Source organism: Eubalaena glacialis, chromosome 9, assembly GCF_028564815.1.
Source record: "Eubalaena glacialis isolate mEubGla1 chromosome 9, mEubGla1.1.hap2.+ XY, whole genome shotgun sequence".
NCBI classification, from domain to species: domain Eukaryota; kingdom Metazoa; phylum Chordata; class Mammalia; order Artiodactyla; family Balaenidae; genus Eubalaena; species Eubalaena glacialis.
The window spans coordinates 101177096-101197870 of NC_083724.1; the positions used below are offsets into that span (position 1 = coordinate 101177096).

Here is a 20775-nt window from a genome sequence, read left to right on the forward strand (position 1 = left end):
TTCCAATCACCAAAAAAAAAAAAAAAGATAATCATGTGACATGATCAAGGTGCTAATTGTCACTACAACAGCAATCATACTACAATACATAAACCTATCAAATCAACATGTTTTACAACTTAAATTTACATAATGTTATATGTCAAATATATTTCAATTTAAAAAAGGAGACAACCACCTGCAAGCCAAGGAGAGATTCCACAGAAGACACCAAAATTAAGGACACCTTTATTATGAACTTCTAGACTCTCGAACTGTAAGAAAATATATTTCTGTTGCTTGAGCCCTCAGTCTGCACCATTTTGTTATGGCAGACCTAGCAAACTAATACACCTCTCTAATGAATTAAAAATAATAAGCACAAAAAGGCTGGTGGAGCTTTATTAAATAAGTCATAATCGAATTTAAGTAAAGATTACTAATGGAGATAAAGTATATATACATCTCATCTCATAAATTATACATATTATATATGAAATATCTTTTCTGTGTATTCATAGAACCTGCTGTGTGACACCTATTATTCTAGATGCTGTGTTGACAGTAGGGAAAAAGAAATAAAAATCCCTTTACTCTGCTCTTGGTTTTCTGTTCAGGATTAGTCTATTAGTTGGAATCACAGCAAGAGAGCAAGAGAGTATGGCACTAACCTGGCAGAAAGTCCTGACCAAATTGGTGCTGCTCCCTTAGGTTGAGGTGCTTGGTCATGACTGGCCCTTTGTTCAGGACAAGATAGTCCAAAGAAGAGCCTTGCTCTCATCTCACTTAACAAATCTTAATGGCAAAACACTAAAAGATCAAACCGTTTACAAATAACATAAATACATCTCAGAACCAAGCTCAAGAATATTTATTTGACTACAAAATATCCACCACCCAACGAGTCTGTAATCCAATTGAAAATGACCAGATTTGTAAAGATTCAAGAAAATGGGATCCATGTGGAGCAAAATAAACCAATTAAAATTGTTGCTAATCATATACTGGTGTTAGAATTAGGAGAAGGGTTTTAAAACAGTTATTGTCACTGTATTCTGTACATTCAAAAAGTTAAGTAGAGGCATGGGAGATAAAAGATTCAAATTGAACTTCTAGATGTAGATGAAAGCTACAATGCTTGATATAAAAAATACAATTGATGGGATCAACAGCACATTATGAATTTCTAGGGAAAAGACATAAGGAAAAAAAAAACAGAAAAAAATTAACAATGAACGGCAAATGGTAGAAAAACTTCAAGTGACCAGGTAAATATGCAATTGGAGTTCCTGTAGGAGTGTGAGGGATATGGGAGAGAAAATTTAGAGAAATAATGCTTGAAAACTTTTCAAACTGTAAATCCATACATCCATGAAGTTTATGTCAAGCATAAGAAACATAAAGCTACACCAAAGTATATCATAATCAAATTGCTCAAAACCAGTGATAAATATAAAATATTAAAAGCAGCTGGAGGCTTCCCTGGTGGCACAGTGGTTAAGAATCCGCCTGCCAATGCAGGGGACACGGGCTTGATCCCTGGTCTGGGAAGATCCCACATGCTGCGGAGCAAATAAACCTGTGTGCCACAACTACTTAGCCTGCGCTCTAGAGCCCAAGAGCCACAACTACTGAGCCCACGGTGCTGCAGCTACTGAAGCCCACACGCCTAGAGCCTGTGCTCTGCAGCAAAAGAAGGCACCACAACGAGAAGCCTGTGCACCGCAATGAAGAGTAGCCCCTGCTCACCACAACTAGAGAAAGCCCGTGCACAGCAACAAAGACCCAACGCAGCCAAAAATAAATAAAATAAAATAATTTTATTTTTAAAAAAGCTTTAAAAAATAAAAGCAGCTGGAGAAAAAAATAATTTGTACAAGGAAGCTAAGATAAAGATGACAAACTTCTTGTCAGAAACAAAGCAAGAAAAAAAAAGAAAGAAAAGAAAAAAAGAAAGGGACTTAAAAAAAAAGCTGTCAACTTGGCAGTTGGGGAGAACAGCAAAATCTTTCAAAATGATGAACAAATAAAGTTTTTTAAAAATACCTCTTGATTTTATTTTTTAAAGAATTTATGTTTCATTTGTATTTGCTTTTTGAATTTAATCACAGCTACTCTCAGGGGCCCTTTTTCCTGAGAATTATTAGCTAGAAAGTAGGGTGAAACCAAATCACAGATTAGACATCCCTCTGTAAAAAATAACAATTAAAATAATCATTTTATCTGAGTATTCTGACAAACTTCAGGGAAAAAACCTGACATAGGATTTAGTCACCTAACCCTCCATATATCTGTACAACCACTCAAGACTATAACAGTGTTGCACCCTCAGGGAGCTTTCAAGGGAAAGAAGGGGGTAACCTAAACTAGAATTATCAGGGCAGAACCTAAATTTCAAAATAGGTCCATATAACCCCATATTCTTTTTATCCGATCATTACCAAGGAGGTGCATGGAGGAAATTAATCCTTTCTGAAGAGGGCTGAATTCAGTGGCCAAACTGCTTTACTAAGGTTAATTTTTTAAGACCTGCAGATCTTAGATTTGCATTCTCTGAAGAACTAGATTATTGGTGGATCCATATAATAAATTACATAGCTCCAAGGAGAAGCTAGAGTGAGACTCGTTAAAAATTAGTTATTTAAAACATCAAGTTATTTAAAACATCAAGTGTACCTATGTATGCATTATGTGAGTCCCAGATGAAGAAGAGAGAAAAGAGCAGAGAGATTACTTGAAGGACGAGGCCCAAAAATCTCCCAAATTAGAGAAAAGGAGGTATGTACAAATTCAAGAAACTCAATCATCTACAAAGAGGATAAACCCAAAGAGGCCTACACTGAGATACATTAAAATTAAACTGTTGAAAGACAAAGACAAAGAGAGAATCTTGAAAGTAGTAGGAAAAAAGTGACTTGTCACGAACAAGGTATCCATCCTCATTAAGATTATCAACGAATTTCTCAGCAGAAATCTTGGAGGCCAGAAGGCATTGGATGCTATATAGAAAGTATTGAAAGGGGAAAAAAATCTTATCAACTGAGAATTTTATATCCAATTGAGAGTTTTATATCCAGAAAAAAATGACTTTATAAATGTGTAAGATATTAACATATTCCCTGTTAAACAAAAGCTGAGGGAATTCATGATCACTAGACTACCCTAAAAAATGCTGAAGGGACTCCTCCAGATTATAATGAAAGGACACTAGGGAGTAATTTGAAACCATATGAACATATAACGATCTCCAGTAAAGGTATACCTATGAGAAAATTTTTAAAAATTATAATTTTGTTTATAACTTTACTTTTTATTTTCTACAGGATTTAAAAGAAAAATGCATGAATGTCATTATAAAACTGTGCTAATGAGTACAGAAAATATAAAGATGTAACTTGAGACATCAGTAACATAAAGTGCAGGGAGATGGAATTATAAAGGTGTAGTGTTGTGTGCAATTACATTTATATTGTTTCAATTCAAAATAGAGTACTATAACTTTAGGATGTTAGATGTAACCCTTATGGTAACCACAAAGAAAATATCTGTAAAAGGAGTTAGAAGGCAGCTGACACATGTGACTACAAACAATTTACTAAACACAAGGGAAGGTAGTCATAGACAGAATGAGTTACCACAAAAAGCCATAAGAATTACAGAAAACAAATAATTACTTTATTTATGGAAAAATAACAAAAGAATTATTTCTTAACAGTAATTAAATATAAGTGGATTAAAATTCTGAAGCACAAGGCATAGTTTTGCACAGCTGATTTTTACAAAAAGGATATACTATATACAGCAGACTCACTTTAGATCTAAGGATACACATAAGTTAAAAGTGAAAGGATGGAAAAGATATCCTATGCAAATAGTAACCAAAAGAGCTGCATGGCTATATATTAATATCAGACAAAATAGATGTTAAATCTAAAACTGGTAAAAGAGAAAAATAAGAACATTATGTATTCGTAAAAGAAATATTTCACTGAGAATATGTAATAACTATAGATATGTACACAACAAACCTCAGAGCTCCAAAGTATACAAGGCAAATGTCGACAAAATTGAAGGGAGATATAGACACGTCCACAGCTAGAGAGCAAGATTTCAATACCCCATATTCAATAATAGAACAACCAGCCAGAGGATCAATAAGGAAATAGAAAATCTGAACAACAATATAAAACAATTAGACCTAAAAGACATATATAGAACACTCCACCCAGAAAGCACAGAACACACACTTTTCTTCAAGTGCATATTGAACATTTTGTATGATACATCATATGTTAGCTTACAAAAAGAACCAAAAAAAAAAAAAGCGAAGAAAGCCTTTGTGAACTACAGGAAACCATTACAAGTAATAATCTATGCATAACTGTGGTCCCAGAGGATGAGACAAAGAAAGGGGTAGAAAGTATATTTAAGGAAATAATGGCTGAGAACTTTCCATCTCTGCAGAGAGATTTGGACATCCAAGTTTACAAAGCTCATAAGTCTCCAAACAGATCCAACCCAGAGAGATCTTCTCCAACAAGCATTGTGATAAAACTGCCTAAAATCAAAGGCAAAGAGAAAGTTTTAAAAGCAACAAGGAAAAAAAAAAGCATCACATGCAGTGGAAACCCCCCCCCATAAGACTATCAGCAGATACCTCAAAATAAACTTTGCAGGGTATGAGAGAGTGGGATGATAAATTCAACATGCTGAAAGAAAAAAAAAAAATTAACCAAAAATAGTTTACCTGAAAAGTTGTCTTTCAGAAATGGAGTGATAAAGACTCTCAGACAAGGAAAATCTAATGGAATACACAACTGCTAGACCTACACTGCTTACATTGCCAAAGGGAGTTCTTCAAGGTTAAATGAAAAAACACTAAGAACATTACAACAAAAAAATACAAAACACATTGGTAAGGCAAGTATATAGTGAAATAGGAATACAACAATGCATAAATATGATGGTGTGTTAATTAATCATACAAAGGTTAAAGGACAGAAGCATTAAAAATAACTACACTTACACACTAATTTGCTATAGATAAACAATATAAAAATACATAAACTGTGACGTCAAATCATAAACTGTTGCGGGGAGTGAGTAAAAGGGTAGAATTTGTATGTGAATAGTTAGGTTGTCGCAGCCTAAAATAGACTGTTATATGTATAAGATGTTCATGGCTTATCAGCTTCACAGTAACCACAAAGCAAAGACCTACAGTAGATACACAAGAGAAAAAGTAAAGAAAACCAAACATTCCTCTACAGGAAATCATCAGTTCACAAAGAAAGACATCAAGAGACAAAGAAAGGAACAGGAAGACTACAAAACAGCCAGAAAAAATTAACAAGATGTCATTAGTAAGCTCTTACATATAAATAAATACTCTAAATGTAAATAGATAAACATTTCCAATTAAAGGACAGAGTGATTGAACGAATTTTTAAAAAGACTAACTGTATTCCACCTAAAGAGATTTTTTTTTCCAGCTTTCATGACAAATAAAAGTGAGGAAATGGAAAAAATATATTCCATGAAAATAAAAACCAAAAATGAGCAAGGGTAGGCAGTCGCGGGCAGCCATCTCCCTGCGATGGCGGCAGAGCAGGGGCGGCTGCTGCCGTGGCCAGAAAGACGGCAGTGCTGGCGATAGTGGTGGGTATAGCGGGGACCTGTGACCGGGAGCCATCCTCGGGCCCAGGCACCATAAGCCAAGGCCCCCCCACCACCACCAAAGGGGAGAGCAGCGAGCCCGCGAAGCAAAGGTCCCCAACACTAAGCGGCTTTATCCGGGCTGTGGTGAAGGCTGTGCATCGACTTGACCTCATCCTTTGCAACAAAACCGCTTATCAAGAAGGGTTCAAACTAGAGAACATTAGCCTGAGGAACAAGCTGTGATCTCTGCGTCAAGCACCCGGTGGACTACGGGAGGAAGGCTGAACAGCTGCTGTGGAGAAAGGTATGCTGCGAAGTTATCCAGCTTATCACGACTAGCAGAAAGCATATCCACAGCCGGAGCACCTTAGAATGTGCCTACAGGACACACCTGGTCGCTGGGATTGGCTTCTACCAGCATCTCCTTCTCTATATCCAGTCCCACTACCAGCTAGAACTGCAAGGCTGCATCGACTGGACCCATGTCACCGACCCCCTCATAGGATGCAGGAAGCCAGTGTCTGCCTCAGGGAAGGAGATGGATTGGGCACAGACGGCATGCCACCAATGGCTAGTATACCTGGGGGATTTGTCATGATATCAGAATGAATTAGCTGGCGTAAACTCTGAGCCGCTAGCTGAGAGATTTTACTACCAAGCCCTGTCAGTGGCTCCCCAGATCGGAATGCCTTCAACCAGCTGGGCACCCTTGCAGGCAGCAAGTACTATAACGTGGAAGTCATGTATTGCTACCTGTGCTGCATCTAGTCGGAAGTGTCCTTTGAGGGGGCCTATGGGAATCTCAAGCGGCTGTGTGACAAGGCAGCCAAAATGTACCACAGCTGAAGAAGTGCGAGACTAGGAAACTCTCTCCCAACAAGAAGCGATGTAAAGACATTAAGAGGTTGCTGGTGAACTTTATGTATCTGCAAAGCCTCCTGCAGCCCAAAAGCAGCTCCCTGGACTCAAAGCTGATGTCACTTTGCCAGTCAGTCTCTGTCTCTCCTACCTGCCCTCCCCACCCAAACTCAGCCTGGCCAGTGCGGATGAGGAGGAGTATGAGAGGGGATATGCTTTCCTCCCAGACCTTCTCATCTTTCAAACGGTCATCATCTGCTTTGTGGGTGTGCACAGCTTGAAGAGAGCAGGATCCAAGCAGTACAGCGCAGCTATTGCCTTCACCCTGGCCCTCTTCTCCCGCCTCGTCAATCATGTCAACATAGGGCTGCAAGCTGAGCTGCAAGAGGGCGAGACTCCTGTCCCGGCATTCCAGAGCGATGGCACAGATGAACCAGAGTCCAAGGGACCCTTGGAGAAGGAGGAGGGTCTGGGTCTTGAGCCTCCTCCTGCAGCACCTCAAGAGGGCGAAGTCAGAAAGAACCAGAAGTTCTCCCGCCTCTCCTGCCTCTGCCGCCCACCCACAGCTGGTGATGACAGTGACATGAGTGAAGGCTTTGAGTAGGACTTGAGCCATGACTCAGCCCAGGACAGCGAGGGCTCGGACAGTGGCTCTGACAAGAGTCTTGAAGGTGGGGGAACGTCCTTTGATGCCAAGACAGATTCAGAAATGAAGAGCCAAGAGTCCAGATCAGACCTGGAAGATAAGGAGGATGAGGAAGGGACACGGGCCCTAGCCCTGGAGCCACCTCGGGCTGGGTCAGAGGCTCCTGAATCCTTCAATGGCCCACTGGACCCCAGCAAGGCCAGCATTGCCAGCAATCTACAAGCGATGTCCACCCAGATGTTCCAGACTAAAGGCTGCTTCCAACTGGCCCCCACCTTCAGCAACCTGCTCCTCCAGCCCACCACCAAAGCTCCCACCTTGGCCAGCCCCAGGCCCTGTGTCAATGGGGATGCGGACAAGCCCTCAGAGCCAGCCTCTGAAGAGGGCTCTGAGTCGGAGGGAAGTGAGTCCAACAGTGGGCGGGGCTGTTGGAACAAGCACAGCATCCAGGAGAAGCTGCAAGTCCTCATGGCCGAAGGCCAGCTTCCTGCTGTGAAAGTCTTCCTGGGCTGGCCGCGAGCCAACCGCAGCATCATCCTTGTATGTGCGCAGAGCTCTCTAGGTCTGTGGAACTGCCTGTCTGTGTTGCTGAATCTGTTGCCAGCTGCTGGCGAAATCCAAGAGTCTGGCCTGGTCCTGTGTCCCAAGGTCCAGGATCTCCTTGAAGGTTGTGAACTGCCTGACCGCCCGTCTAGCCTGCTGCTCCCAGAGGACATGGCACTTCACAGTCTGCCTCCCCTCCAGGCTGCCCACAGATGCTTTAACTTTGACATGGATCAGCTCTTGCTCAGCACCTTAGAGGAGACAGTCGTGCACATCTGCTGCATCCACAGCTTTGGCCACTTCATTGCCCGCCTGCACGGCAGCAGCCTACAGTTCAACCCAGAGGTCAGCATCTTTGTCAGCATCTCCCAGTCTGAGCAAGAGAGGCTGCAGCAGCAGGCCCGGGCCCAGTTCCGCATGGCACAGGAGGAAGCTCGACGGAATGGGCTAATGAGAGACATGGCCCAGCTATGACTTCAGCTTGAGGTCTCTCAGCTGGAAGGGAGCCTGCAGCAGCCCAAGGCCCAGTCAGCAATGTCTCCTTACCTCGTCCCCGACACCCAAGCCCTCTGTCACCACCTCCCTATCATCCACCAGCTGGCCACCAGTGGCCTCTTCATTGTCATCATCCCAATGACAGTGATCGATGGCCTGGATTTGCTGAAGAAGGAACACCCAGGGGCCCAGGATGGAATCCAGTACCTGGAGGCAGAGTTTAAAAAAGGGAACAGGAACATTGGCTGCCAGAAAGAGGTGGGGAAGAGCTTCAAGTGGCATAAGCTGAAGAGGCAGGATGCAGATGCCTAGACGCTCTATAAGATCCTGGACAGCTGCAAACAGCTGACTCTGGCCTAGAAGGCAGGTGAGCAGGACCTGAGTGGCATGGTGACCATCATCACAGGCCTTCCACTGGACAACCCCAGAATGCTCTCAGGCCCTATGCAGGCAGCCTTGCGGGCCGCTGCACATGCCAGTGTGGACATCAAGAATGTTCTGGACTTCTACAAGCAGTGGAAGGAGATTGGTTGAGACCGACCCCCAGGCCCTGCAGCGGGCTGACTCCACATCTCTCCTGCCCTCCCTGGCAGCCAGGACCACCACCTGTAGTCACCCCACCACACGCAGACTCACGCATGTACACAGGAAGGAACCCCAGCTGCACACAGGCTGCAGGAAGGGCCCAGGAGCCAGCTGGGAGGGTGGGGTCCCCCTGTTTCCAAGACAATGTCAGGAAAGCAAGGAAAGTGCTTGGAGCAGGAGAGGCCTGTGGGCCCCTAGCCAGCCTTCCTGTCTCAGCCCCCCTGCTTTCCCCAGGGGCAGGTGGCAGGCACGGGTGTCTGCATTTCATTGGAGTCGTTCCCGGACCGCTGAGGGGAAGGGACAGCAGAAGGGGCCCTTCTTCCTCAACCAAGGCATAGGGTGGTTGGTGCCAGGAGTTTGGGCCCTCCGGCCTTGTGGGTAGAGTTGGGTAACACCAGATGTCTGGGTGGTTCTCTGCAGACCCTTCCTCTCCTCGAGGCCCACCCATCCCCCTCTCATCTCCCTTTGCAAGAGCTGGGCAGCTCTGGAGCCTTGGGGACTCTTAAGAAAGAGGGGCCTGGAGCTGCCTGCACCAATAGCAGGGTAGGGCTTAGATCCATCCTGCTGCAGGGGCTGCACACCCATTGCCCCACTTCTCTTTTCTGTCTCCCTTCATCTGGCTTCTGGTGCAGGGAGCAGGCCCATGATGGCTTCAGGCAGTCAGGCCTGTATGCCAGTGAGGGCTCTGTGCCCACCAGTCCCATGGTCACTGCGCTTTGTGCTCTGGGCTGCTGTGCTGGGACAGAGTGGGATGCCAGTAAGAGGAGGGGGACAACGTTTGAGGCCACCACCCCCCTTACTCTCTAGGGAGGGGCCTGTGTTCGGATGGGCAGCAGAAAGGAGACGTCCCTTGAAGCTGCCTGGCCAGGGGCCCTCTGCCCTGATAGGCTTCCCTACTTTTGTCCTTCCCCAGAACTAAAGGCCTGGAGGAGCTGAGCATGGGGCTAGCTTTTGGAGTGTCGAGGTGAATGTGGGAGCAGAGATCATGAGTGGAACAGCAAGAGCAGGGCTGTGTGTGGGAGGCTTTGGCCAGGATTGCCTCAGCCCCTCCCCCTCGGGCTGCACATATAGCTCGGACTGGGGGTTGAAGGTGGGGATCTCAGCTCTGCTGTTCCCCCCAGCCCCAGTGCTAGCCGAGCTTCCCAGGCTGTTCTCAGAGGACAGCAGGCATCCCGCCTCCTTCCTCTAAGACGGTAAGTCTGGGACCACCTGGGGGCAGTGTGATCATCCCCATTTCCACTCCCTGGCAGAGACTGAGACTAAAGCATCACTTAACAAAGACCCCCCCCCCACGACCTGAAACCTAAAAAAAAAACAAAACCACAAAAACAAAAATGAGCAAGGGTAGCTCTACTTATAACAGAAAAAATAGACTTTATGCCTAAAATTTAACATGAGACACAGAAAGTCATTATATAATATTGAAGGGTCAATTCAGCAAGGGGATTTAACACTTGCAAATTTTATGCAACTGACATTGGCACACCTAAATATATTAAGTCAATACTAACAGATCTGAAGGGAGAAATTGGACAGCAATACAGTAATAGTATGAATTTCATTACCCCATTTTTGATAATGATATATGATCCATATGATAGATATATGGAGATATATATATATATATGATATATGATCATATATGATCCACAGATATATGATCCATACAGAAAATCAATATGATCATATATGATCATATATGATCAACAGATATATGATCCATACAGATATATGATCCAATATGATCATATATGATCAACAGATATATGATCCATACAGAAAATCAATAAAGAAAGAGCACACTTATTCTATACTTAGACTAAATGGACCTAACAGATATACACAGAGCATTCAGTCAAACACCAACAGAATAGACATTTTCTCAAGGATACATGAAATGTTCTCCAGGAAAAAGCATGTGATAGGTTACAAAGCAAGTCTTAGCAAAATTAAAATATTTAAATCATGTTAAGTACTATTTTTTTTTTACTACAATGATATGAAACTAGAGATCAATAACAGGAGGAAACCTGGAAATGTGCAAATATGTATAAATTTTTAAAACACATACTCCTGAATAACCAATGGATCAAAAAAATAATAAAAAGAGATGTAAAAAACACTCTGACATACATAAAAATAGAAATACAACATGGCAAAACTAATGGAATTCAGCAAAAGTGCTCCTAACAGAGAAGTTTATAGTGAAAAGCGCCTACATTAAGGATAAAAAGAGATCTCAAGTAAACAATGTAACTTTTTACCTCAAGGAATTAGAAAAAAGAAAACAAGCAAACCTAAGTTTAGCAGAAGAAAATTACGAAGATCAGAGCAAAAATAAGTGAAAATCAGATAAACAATGAAGAGCTAGTTTAAAAAAAATAAGAAAAATCAAGAAAACTTCAGCTAAACTAACATCAGGAATAAGAGCAGACTTTGTAACTGATACCACAGAAATACAAAGGATTATAGGAGACTACTATAGTCATTTATATGCTAATAAATAGGATTACTTAGAAGAAATGGATAAATTCCAAGAAACATACAAGCTACCAAGACTGAATTAGGATGAAAGAGAAAATTTGACCAGACCTATAATGAGTAATGAGATTGACTCACTATTCAAAAACCTCCCAACAAGAAAAGCCCAGGAGCAGATAGGTTTCCAGATGAATTCTACCAAGCATTTAAAGAGGAAGTAGTGCCAGTCTTTCCAAATTCTTATAAAATATGGTAGAGGAGAAAACATTCCCAGACTCATTTTTTTGAGGTCAGAATTACCCTGCTTCCAAAACCTGATAAGGACATGGCTAGAAACAAAAACCACAAACCAATATTCCTGATGAATATAGATGCAAATCATCAACAAAATAGTAGTAATCCAAATCAGTCACACAATAAAAGGAACACACACCCTGATAAAGTGGGATTTATCCCTGGATGCAAGGATGATACAAAATATACAAATCAATAAATGTGATACACCACTTTAATCAAAAGTTAAAAATCATATGATCATCTCAATAAATTCAGAAAAAGAATTGGACAAAATTAAAAATTCTTTCATGACAAAAACTCTCAACAAGTGGACATAGAAGGAATATCCCACAAAATAATAAAGGTCATATATGACAAACCCACTGCTAACATCTTACTCCACAGAAAAAGTTTGAAATCTTTTCCTCTGGAAAAGAGAAGGATGCCACTTTCACCTGTCCTCTCAACAATGTATTGGTAGTTCTGGCCAGAGCAATTAGAAGAGAAAAAGAAGGAATAGGCATCCAAACCGGAAGGGAAGAAGTAAAATTGGCTTTTGCAGATGACATATTATTATATATGTAGAATATCCAATACTCCTATGCAAAAAAACATTTAGAACTAATAAACAAATTTAATGAAGTAACAAGATACAGAATATAAAAAACAATGTAGCTGCATTTCATTACACTAGGAAAAAACTATCTGAAAAAAAAATAAAGAAAATAATCGCATTACAATAGCATCAAAAATAATAATATACTTAGGAATAAATTTAACCAAGGAGGCAAAAATCTGTACACTGAGAACTATAAGACTTTGATGAAAGAAACTGAAGAAATCATAAATAAACAGAAAGATACATTCATGTACTGGAAGAATTGGTTTGTTTTTTTTTTAATATCTTTATTGGAGTATAATTGCTTTACAATGGTGTGTTAGTTTCTGCTTTATAACAAAGGGAATCAGCTATACATATATATATATCCCCATATCTCCTCCCTCTTGCATCTCCCTCCCACCCTCCCTATCCCACCCCTCTAGATGGTCACAAAGCACCGAGCTGATCTCCCTGTGCTATGCGTCTGCTTCCCACTAGCTATCTATTTTACATTTGGTAGTATTTATAAGTCCATGCCACTCTCTCACTTCGTCCCAGCTTACCCTTCCCCCTCCCCATGTCCTCAAGTCCATGCTCTACGTCTGCGTCTTTATTCCTGTACTGCCCCTAGGTTCATCAGAACCTTTTTTTTTTTTTTTTTTGATCCCATATATATGTGTTAGCATACGGTATTTGTTTTTCTCTTTCTGACTTACTTCACTGTGTATGTCAGACTCTAGGTCCATCCACCTCACTACAAATAACTCAATTTCGATTCATTTTATGGCTGAGTAATATTCCATTGTATATATGTGCCACATCTTCTTTATCCATTCCTAAGAATTGTTATTGTTATACTGTCCCTACAATACAAAGCCATCTATAGATTCAGTGCAACCCCTATCAAAGAGTCAATTACATTTTTCACAGAAATATAAAGTTGCTAAAATTAATCTGGAACCACAACAGACCCCAAATAGACAAAGTAATCCAGAGAAATATTTTTTTAAAAGCTGGAGGCTTCACACTTTCTGATTTCAAACTCTATTAAAATGCAATACTAATCAAAACAGAATGGTACTGGCATAAAAATGCACATGTAGATAATGAAACAGAATTGAGAGCACAGGGAAAAAAAACTCATGTGTATATGGCTTACTAATATTTGAGAAGGGAACTGTGAATATATAATGGGGAAAAGATAGTCTCTTCAGTACACAGTATTTGAAAAAGTGGATATTCACATGCAAAATAATGACACTGGATCCTTTTCTTAAATCACTCAAAAATTAACTTCAAATGGATTAAGACTTAAATGTAAGACCTGAAACCATAAAACTCCTCAGAGAAAATATAGGGAAAAGCTTCTTGACTTTGGTCTTGGCCATGATTTTATGTATACAACACCAAAGCACAAAGACAATAGCCAAAATAAACAAGTGGAACTACATCAAACTTCTGCACAGATTCTACACACAACAAAGGAAATAAGAAAATGAAAGGCAACTGACAGAATGGGTGCAAATATTTGCAAGCCACATCTAATAAGAGGTTAATTCTAATATATATAAGAAACTCATACAGCTCAATATCAAATAATAATAGTGATAATGATAATAAATAAATAATCTGGTTAAAAAATGGATAAAAGACCTGGATAGACATTTTTTTTTCACAGAGAAGACATATAAATGGCCAACAGATACATGAAAAGTTGCTCAATGCCAGTAATCATCACTGAAATGAAAATCAAAATCTCAAAGAAATATCACCTCACACCTGGTTAGAATGGCTATTATAAAAACGACAGGAGATAACAAGTGTTGGCAATGATGTGGAGAAAAGGGAACTTTTGTACACTGCTGGTTGGAAAGTAAATTGGTGCACCCACTGAAAAACTGTACGAAGTTTCCCCTAAAAATTAAAAATAGAATTACCATATGATCTAGCAGTTCCTCTCTGGGTGTCCATTCTTAACTAATGAAGTCACTCTCTCAAAGACATGTCTGCTCCTCCATGTTCTTTAAGCATTATTTACAGTAGTCAAATCATGAAAATAACCTGTGTCCACTGATCAATAAATGAATAAAGAAAATTATGTGTGTGTGTATATATATATATATATATATATATATATATATATATATATATAATGGAATATATTTCAACCATATAAATGTCTGCCATTTGCAACAACATTGATGGACCTTGAGGGCATTATACTAAGTGAAATAAGTCAGACAGAAAGATGCATATTGTAGCACCTAACTTATGCATGAAATCTAAGAAACCCTAAGTCATAGAAACAGAGAGTAGGTGGTATTTGGCAGGGAAAGGTAAGGAATATGGGTGGGAGAGGCTAAGATGGTCAAAGGGAACAAACTTACAGTTTTTAGATGAATAAGTTCTAGGGTGTAATATAAAGCAATGTGACTATAGTTAACAATACTATATACTTGAAATATGCTAAGAGGGTAGATGTTACAAGTTATCATCATGGAAAACAGAGATAACTATGTGAGGTGATAGATATGTTAACTAAACTTATTGTGGTAATCATTTCACAATATATACATGTATCAAATCTCCACATTGTACACCTTAAAGTACACAATGTTATTTGGCAATTAAATCTCAATAATCTGCAAAAAATAGTGAACAATGTTTTCTCAGTGAAGGAATTGTTCACCACATTGTTCTATATGGAAAGAAGGGGCTTTTTTGTTTTGGTTTTGGTTTTTGTTTTTTGTTTTTTTGTTTGTTTCCAGAGTTTGGCTTTATTTTGCAGTATAGAAATTATTGGAGCCACTGTGAGAAAGACATCATTGAAGCAGAGGCTCTGTCAAATCAATACTGCGTTGCAGCTTGGTCCACTGAAGAAGCCACACCTGGGTTGGAAAGAAGCTTTGTAGATACAGATATATATATATATATATATATATATATATATATATATATATATATATATTTTTTTTTTAAACATGACATAGCATTTTTAAAAAATTTTATTTATTTTATCTTTGGCTGCGCTGGGTCTTCGTTGCTGCGCGCGGGCTTTTCTCTAGTTGTGTCGAGTGGGGGGCTACTCTTCGTTATGGTGTGTGGGCTTCTCATTGCACAGCATGGGCTCTAGGCACGCGGGCTTCAGTAGTTGTGGCATGCGGGCTCAGTAGTTGTGGCACGCGAGCTCTAGAGCTCAGGATCAGTAATTGTGGTGCACGGGCTTAGTTGCTCCACTGTATGTGGGATCTTCCTGGACCAGGGATCGAATCTGTGTCCCCTGCATTGGCAGACGGATTCTTAACCACTGCACCACCAGGGAAGCCCTGTAGATATATTTAAACAAATATTTCTAACAAAGTTCATATGAGCTCCTATGAGGACTGTATTATTTTAAAGAATAAATGTGTTCATCAGCTCACTCCATATATAAATCGCTGTTTAAATACACATATATATAAATGTTTCACAGTACTACTTTCATGTGAATTTGAAAAATTATTTCAGTGAATGATTGTCCATCCAATTGTCTGCATTTAAATCACTATTAAAGACACGTTTGAAAAAATTTCATGTAACATTACTAGTGTGCACATTTTAGAACAGCACTATTTCAATGAATATTTGCCACATTGGTCTGCATGGTAAACATTAGAGACAAATGTTATAAACATGTTTCTAAAAGGGCCACTTGGTCGAGAAGATGTGAGAAAGGTTATTTCAGTGAATGAATGTTTTTGCCACACTGGGCTGCCTATATGTGCATTGTTTAAGTGCACATTTATAAAAGATGCTTCTTACACTATTTCCTCTGTGAGAAGTTGAGAAAATGTTACTTCAGTGAAAGAATGTGTTCCCATTTGTAATGATTATAAAATAGTGTGTTTAAAGAGCCATGTATAAAAGATGTATCTAAGGGTGCTATTTCACCTCTAGTTGATAGAGTTATTTCAAGCAATAGATGTATTTACCACGTGTAATAGATGTAAAATGGTTTTATAGACACAGGTATAAAAGATGTTTCTAAGAGTGCCCCTTACTTGTGAAGCTGAGAACTGTTTTATCAAGGAATAGATATGTTCACCACAATGTATTACTTGCAAAGCAGTGTTTAAAAATACATGTATAAAAGATATTTCTAAAAGTACTATTTGCATGGGAAATTGAAAATGGTGTTATCCAGGTATAAATGCATTCACAACAATGCTCTCCATGTAAATCATGTTTTAAAATAAGTGTAAGAATTGTATATAATAGTGCTACTTGCATGGAAAATTGAGATGAGTCTTATTTTAGGAATAGATGTGTTCATCATACTGTACTACATAAAAACAAAGCAAAAAAAGAGTTTAAAAGAGGTTCGAGAATGCTACTTGGTGTCCATATTTGAAAACAGTGTTATTTCAAGGACAGATGAGTTCACCACACTGTAATGCTTGCAAACTGTGTTGAGAGAGAAATTATAAAAGATGTTTCTAAGAGTGCTACTTGCATGCAGATTTGAGATCAGTGCTCCTTCAAGGAGTAGCTGTGTTAAGAGCATTGTTCTCACATGGATGGACCTAGAGATTGTCATACTGAGTGAAGTAAGTTAGACAGAGAAAAAGACAAACATCATATGGTGGTGCTTACATATGGAATCTAAAAAAAGGGACAAATAAACTTATCTATAATACAAAAATAGAGTTACAGATGTAGAAAACAAACTTATGGCTACCAGGGGGTAAGGGGGAGAGGGATAAATTTGGGAGATTGGGATTGACATATACACACTACTATATAGAAAATAGATGACTAAAAATGACCTACTGTATAGCACAGGAAACTCTACTCAATACTCTGTAATGGCCTATATGGGAAGAGAAGCTAAAACAGAGTGGATATATGTATAGGTATAACAGATTCTCTTTGCCATACAGCAGAAACTAATACAACATTGTAAATCAACTGTACTCCAATAAAAATTAAAAAAACAACAACAACACTGTTCTCCATTTAAATCACTGTTTATGCACATTAAAAAAGTTGTTAGTAAGAAGTTTACCTTCATGAGAAATTGAGAGGTGTGGTGGTTTATCATTGTGGTTTTTATTTGCCCTTCCCTGATTAATGGTGTACAAAAGATATTGCTAGAGTGCTTTTTGCATGCAATGTTAAGAAAAGTGTTACTTCAAAAAAAGGATGTAATGCATGTAACACAGTGATCCTAGGCAAATGTATAGATTTTTAACAGTGCTAATTGCATTGAAATTTTATTATATTATTTCATGAAATAGATGCATGACAGATCATGTAAAACAGTGATTAAAGACACATGTAAACAATATGTTTCTAAGAGTGTTTCTTGCATTCAAATTTGATAAGTTATTTCAAAGAATGGATATGTTCAACACAAAGTAAATTATGTAAAACTTGTAAATATACATGTAAAAAAGGTTTCTAAGAGTTATATATGCATGAGAACTTTGGAACAGTATTTCTTCAAGAAATGTATGTGTTCACTAAGCTAATATGCTTGTAAAATAGTATTAAAGATAAATGTATAATAGCTGTTCCTAAGAGAGCTACTTGAATGTGAATTTGAGACCAGTGTTATTGCAAGTTCTCCACACTCTATTAAATGTAAATCAGTGTTTACAGACACATGTAAAAAATATTTCTAAGAGTACTGGTTAAATGCAATTTTGAAAAAAGTATTATTTCAAGGAATGTATTTTTTGACCACCCTGCTGTCCATTTAAAGCACTGTTAAAGACACATCCATAAAAGTTGTGGACAGCTAAATGCAAAAGGAACAAACTGGTCTACTTTCTCACCTCATGTGGAAAACTAAAGTCAAAATGGATTAAAAACTTAAATATAAGACCAGAAACCATAAAACTTCTCCAAGAAAACATAAGCATTATGCACTTTGACATCGGTCTTAGCAATTGTTTTGGATATGTCTCGTCAGGCAAGGGAAACAAAAGCAAAAATAAACAAATAGAACTACATCCAAGTAAAAAGCTTTTGAACAGTGAAGAAAACTATCAACAAAATGAACAGGCCTCCTACTGAATGGGAGAAGATATTTGCAAATGAAATATCTGATAAGGGGTTAGTATCCAAGGTATACAAAGAACTCATATGACTCAACCTCAAAAACAAACAAACAAACAGATAATCTGATGAAAAAAATAGGCAAAGGATCTGAATAGATATTTTCCCAAGAAAACATACAGATGGCCAATAGGCACATGAAGAGATGCTCAACATCACTAATTATCAGGGAAATGCAAATAAAAAACACAATGAGATATCACTTCACACATGTTAGAATGGCTATTGTAAAAAACAAAATAAAACAAAAACAAAAACAAGTAACAAGTATTGACAAGGATGTAGAGAAGAGGGAAACCTCACACACTGTTGGTGAGAATATAAATGGATGCAGATACTATGGAAAACACTATGGAGATCCCTCAAAAACTTAAAAACAGAATTTCCATACTATCTAGCATTTCCACTTCTGAGTATTTATCAGAAAGAAATGAAAACACTAATTTGAAATGATATATGAACTCCTATGTTAATTGCAGCATTATTTACAATAGCCAAAATATGGAATCAACCTAAGTGCCCATCAATAGATGAACGGGAAAAAAATATGTATAAATATGTATATATATGATTGCTGGACTATTACTCATCCATAAAAAAGAATGAAATATTGCTATTTGTAATACCCAATGGACCTAGAGGGTGTCAAGCTAAGTGAAAGACGTCATCTCTGACATCCCACACTTGTCCACAATGCCAGGTTGCCAGGTCAACCAGCCATCCATCTGTGGATCATGGGTCTCCTAGAATTGGTCTTGGTGTCAGGCTTCCTGGTCAACCAGCTCACCATCTTGGGTGTCTGGGCACCTTGGGCTTTCCCTCAGGTGCTGGGATTCCAGGTCAACCAGATATCTTTCAGCGGTGTCTAGGACTTGGCCTCTGGCACCACGCTACCAGCTTGACCAGTTGTCATTCCTGGACATCTCAGACTTGGCTGTTGATGCTGGGCTGCCAGGATGACCAGGTGTTTGTCCGGGAGTCCAGACTTTGCCTTCTGAACTTGGCTGCTGGATCTACCAGCTGTCCATTCCAAAGTGTCCTGAATTTGCACTGGACTGCTGGTTTGTCCAGCTGTTAATCTTAGACATCTCTGACTTAGTCTCCAGCATCAGGCTACTGGATTGACCAGCTGTCTATCATGGGCATCCCAGATTTGTCCACTGTTGTCAAGATGCCTGGTCAATCAACTGTCTGTCCTGGATGTCCCAGGTGTCCTAGACTTGGCTTTGAGTGCCAGGCTGCTGGGTTGACCATCTGTACATCCCAGGCATCCTGTATTTTCCTTGATGCCAGATTATTGGGTTGACCATCTGTACATCCTAGGCTTCATGGTTGTCCTGGATGTGGCCTCAGCCATCAGGCTGTCAGGTCAACCAGCTTTCATCTGGGGTGTCCTGGGCTTAGGCTTAAATGCCAAGCTGTCAATGAAGTCAGCTGTCTGTCCCAGGTGTCCCAGAATTGGCGAATGGTGTCAAGTTGCCAGGTCAACCAGCTATTTGTCCCAAGCATCTCAAGCTTCTTTGCCTTGGCCTTGAGTGCCAGGCTGCAGAGTTAACCAGCTGGCCATCCAGGGCATCACAGGCATCCTGAACCTGGTCTTCATTTTCAGGCTGCTAATTCAATCAGCTATTCACCTGGAGTGCCCCAGACTTGCCTTCTAGTGCCAGGCTGCTAAATTGATCAGCTATCTGTCCTGGGCATTCCAGACTTGGCTTCAGTGCTGAGCTACTGGGTTCAAAAGAACATCACATTTAAAGAAGTTTCAAGTGGCTTGTTACAAACATACTCATTACAAATCATTCTAAAACCTTCATTTTATGCCTTACAAAATGGGTATCACTTAGCTTGAATGAAAACAAACTTTGGTGAATGCAGCTTGCAAGTACTTTATTGGAAACATGTGTATTACAAGTCTTCTTAGATACTTCATGCATTAAAGAGTGGGTAATGCTTCCAAACAATGAAAGACATTGGGCTGAATACATCTTGATAGTATCTTGCTAGAAACATCTTTACTAAAAGTCTTATTATACACTACATGCATCACAAAATGAGTATCATTTGCAATCACTGAAAGAACTCTGAGTGGAACACTACTTGCAAGTAGCTGGGTAGAAACATTTTAGTTATGTCTTCCTTAACACTTCACTACATGCATTCCAGAATAGTGATAATTTCCATTCATGGAAGAACACTGTGTTGAATCCAGCTTGAAATCTTTCACTGCATGTAAATATTACAGGATGGGTATCACTTCCATTCAATGAGAGAACACTACACTGAACAAAGTTTGAAAGGAACTTGTTAGAACTTCTTTATTGCAAGTCTTGTTAAACAAGTGACTATATGCATTAGAGAATGAGCATCATTTCCATTCTCTGAAAGAATATTGTGCTGAACACAGCTTACAAGTAGATTGCTAGAGTATACTTTACTGCAAATACTGTGAAACCCTTCACTGCATGCATTACAGAATGTCTATCACTTCCATTCAATGAAAGAACACTCTCCTGAGCAAAGGGTACAAGTAGCTTTTAAGGAGCACCTTTATTAC

At 39.5% G+C, this 20775-nt stretch overlaps 1 protein-coding gene and 1 pseudogene across 1 annotated transcript in view; one reads left to right on the forward strand and one right to left on the reverse strand.

Moving 5' to 3' along the window:
• The window catches only part of LOC133098015 (zinc finger protein 420-like), a 95365-nt gene that overhangs the window by 30736 nt on the left and 43854 nt on the right, over positions 1 to 20775 (reverse strand). The window lies entirely within an intron of this gene.
• LOC133098111 (nonsense-mediated mRNA decay factor SMG5-like) lies at positions 1222 to 8715 on the forward strand (annotated as a pseudogene).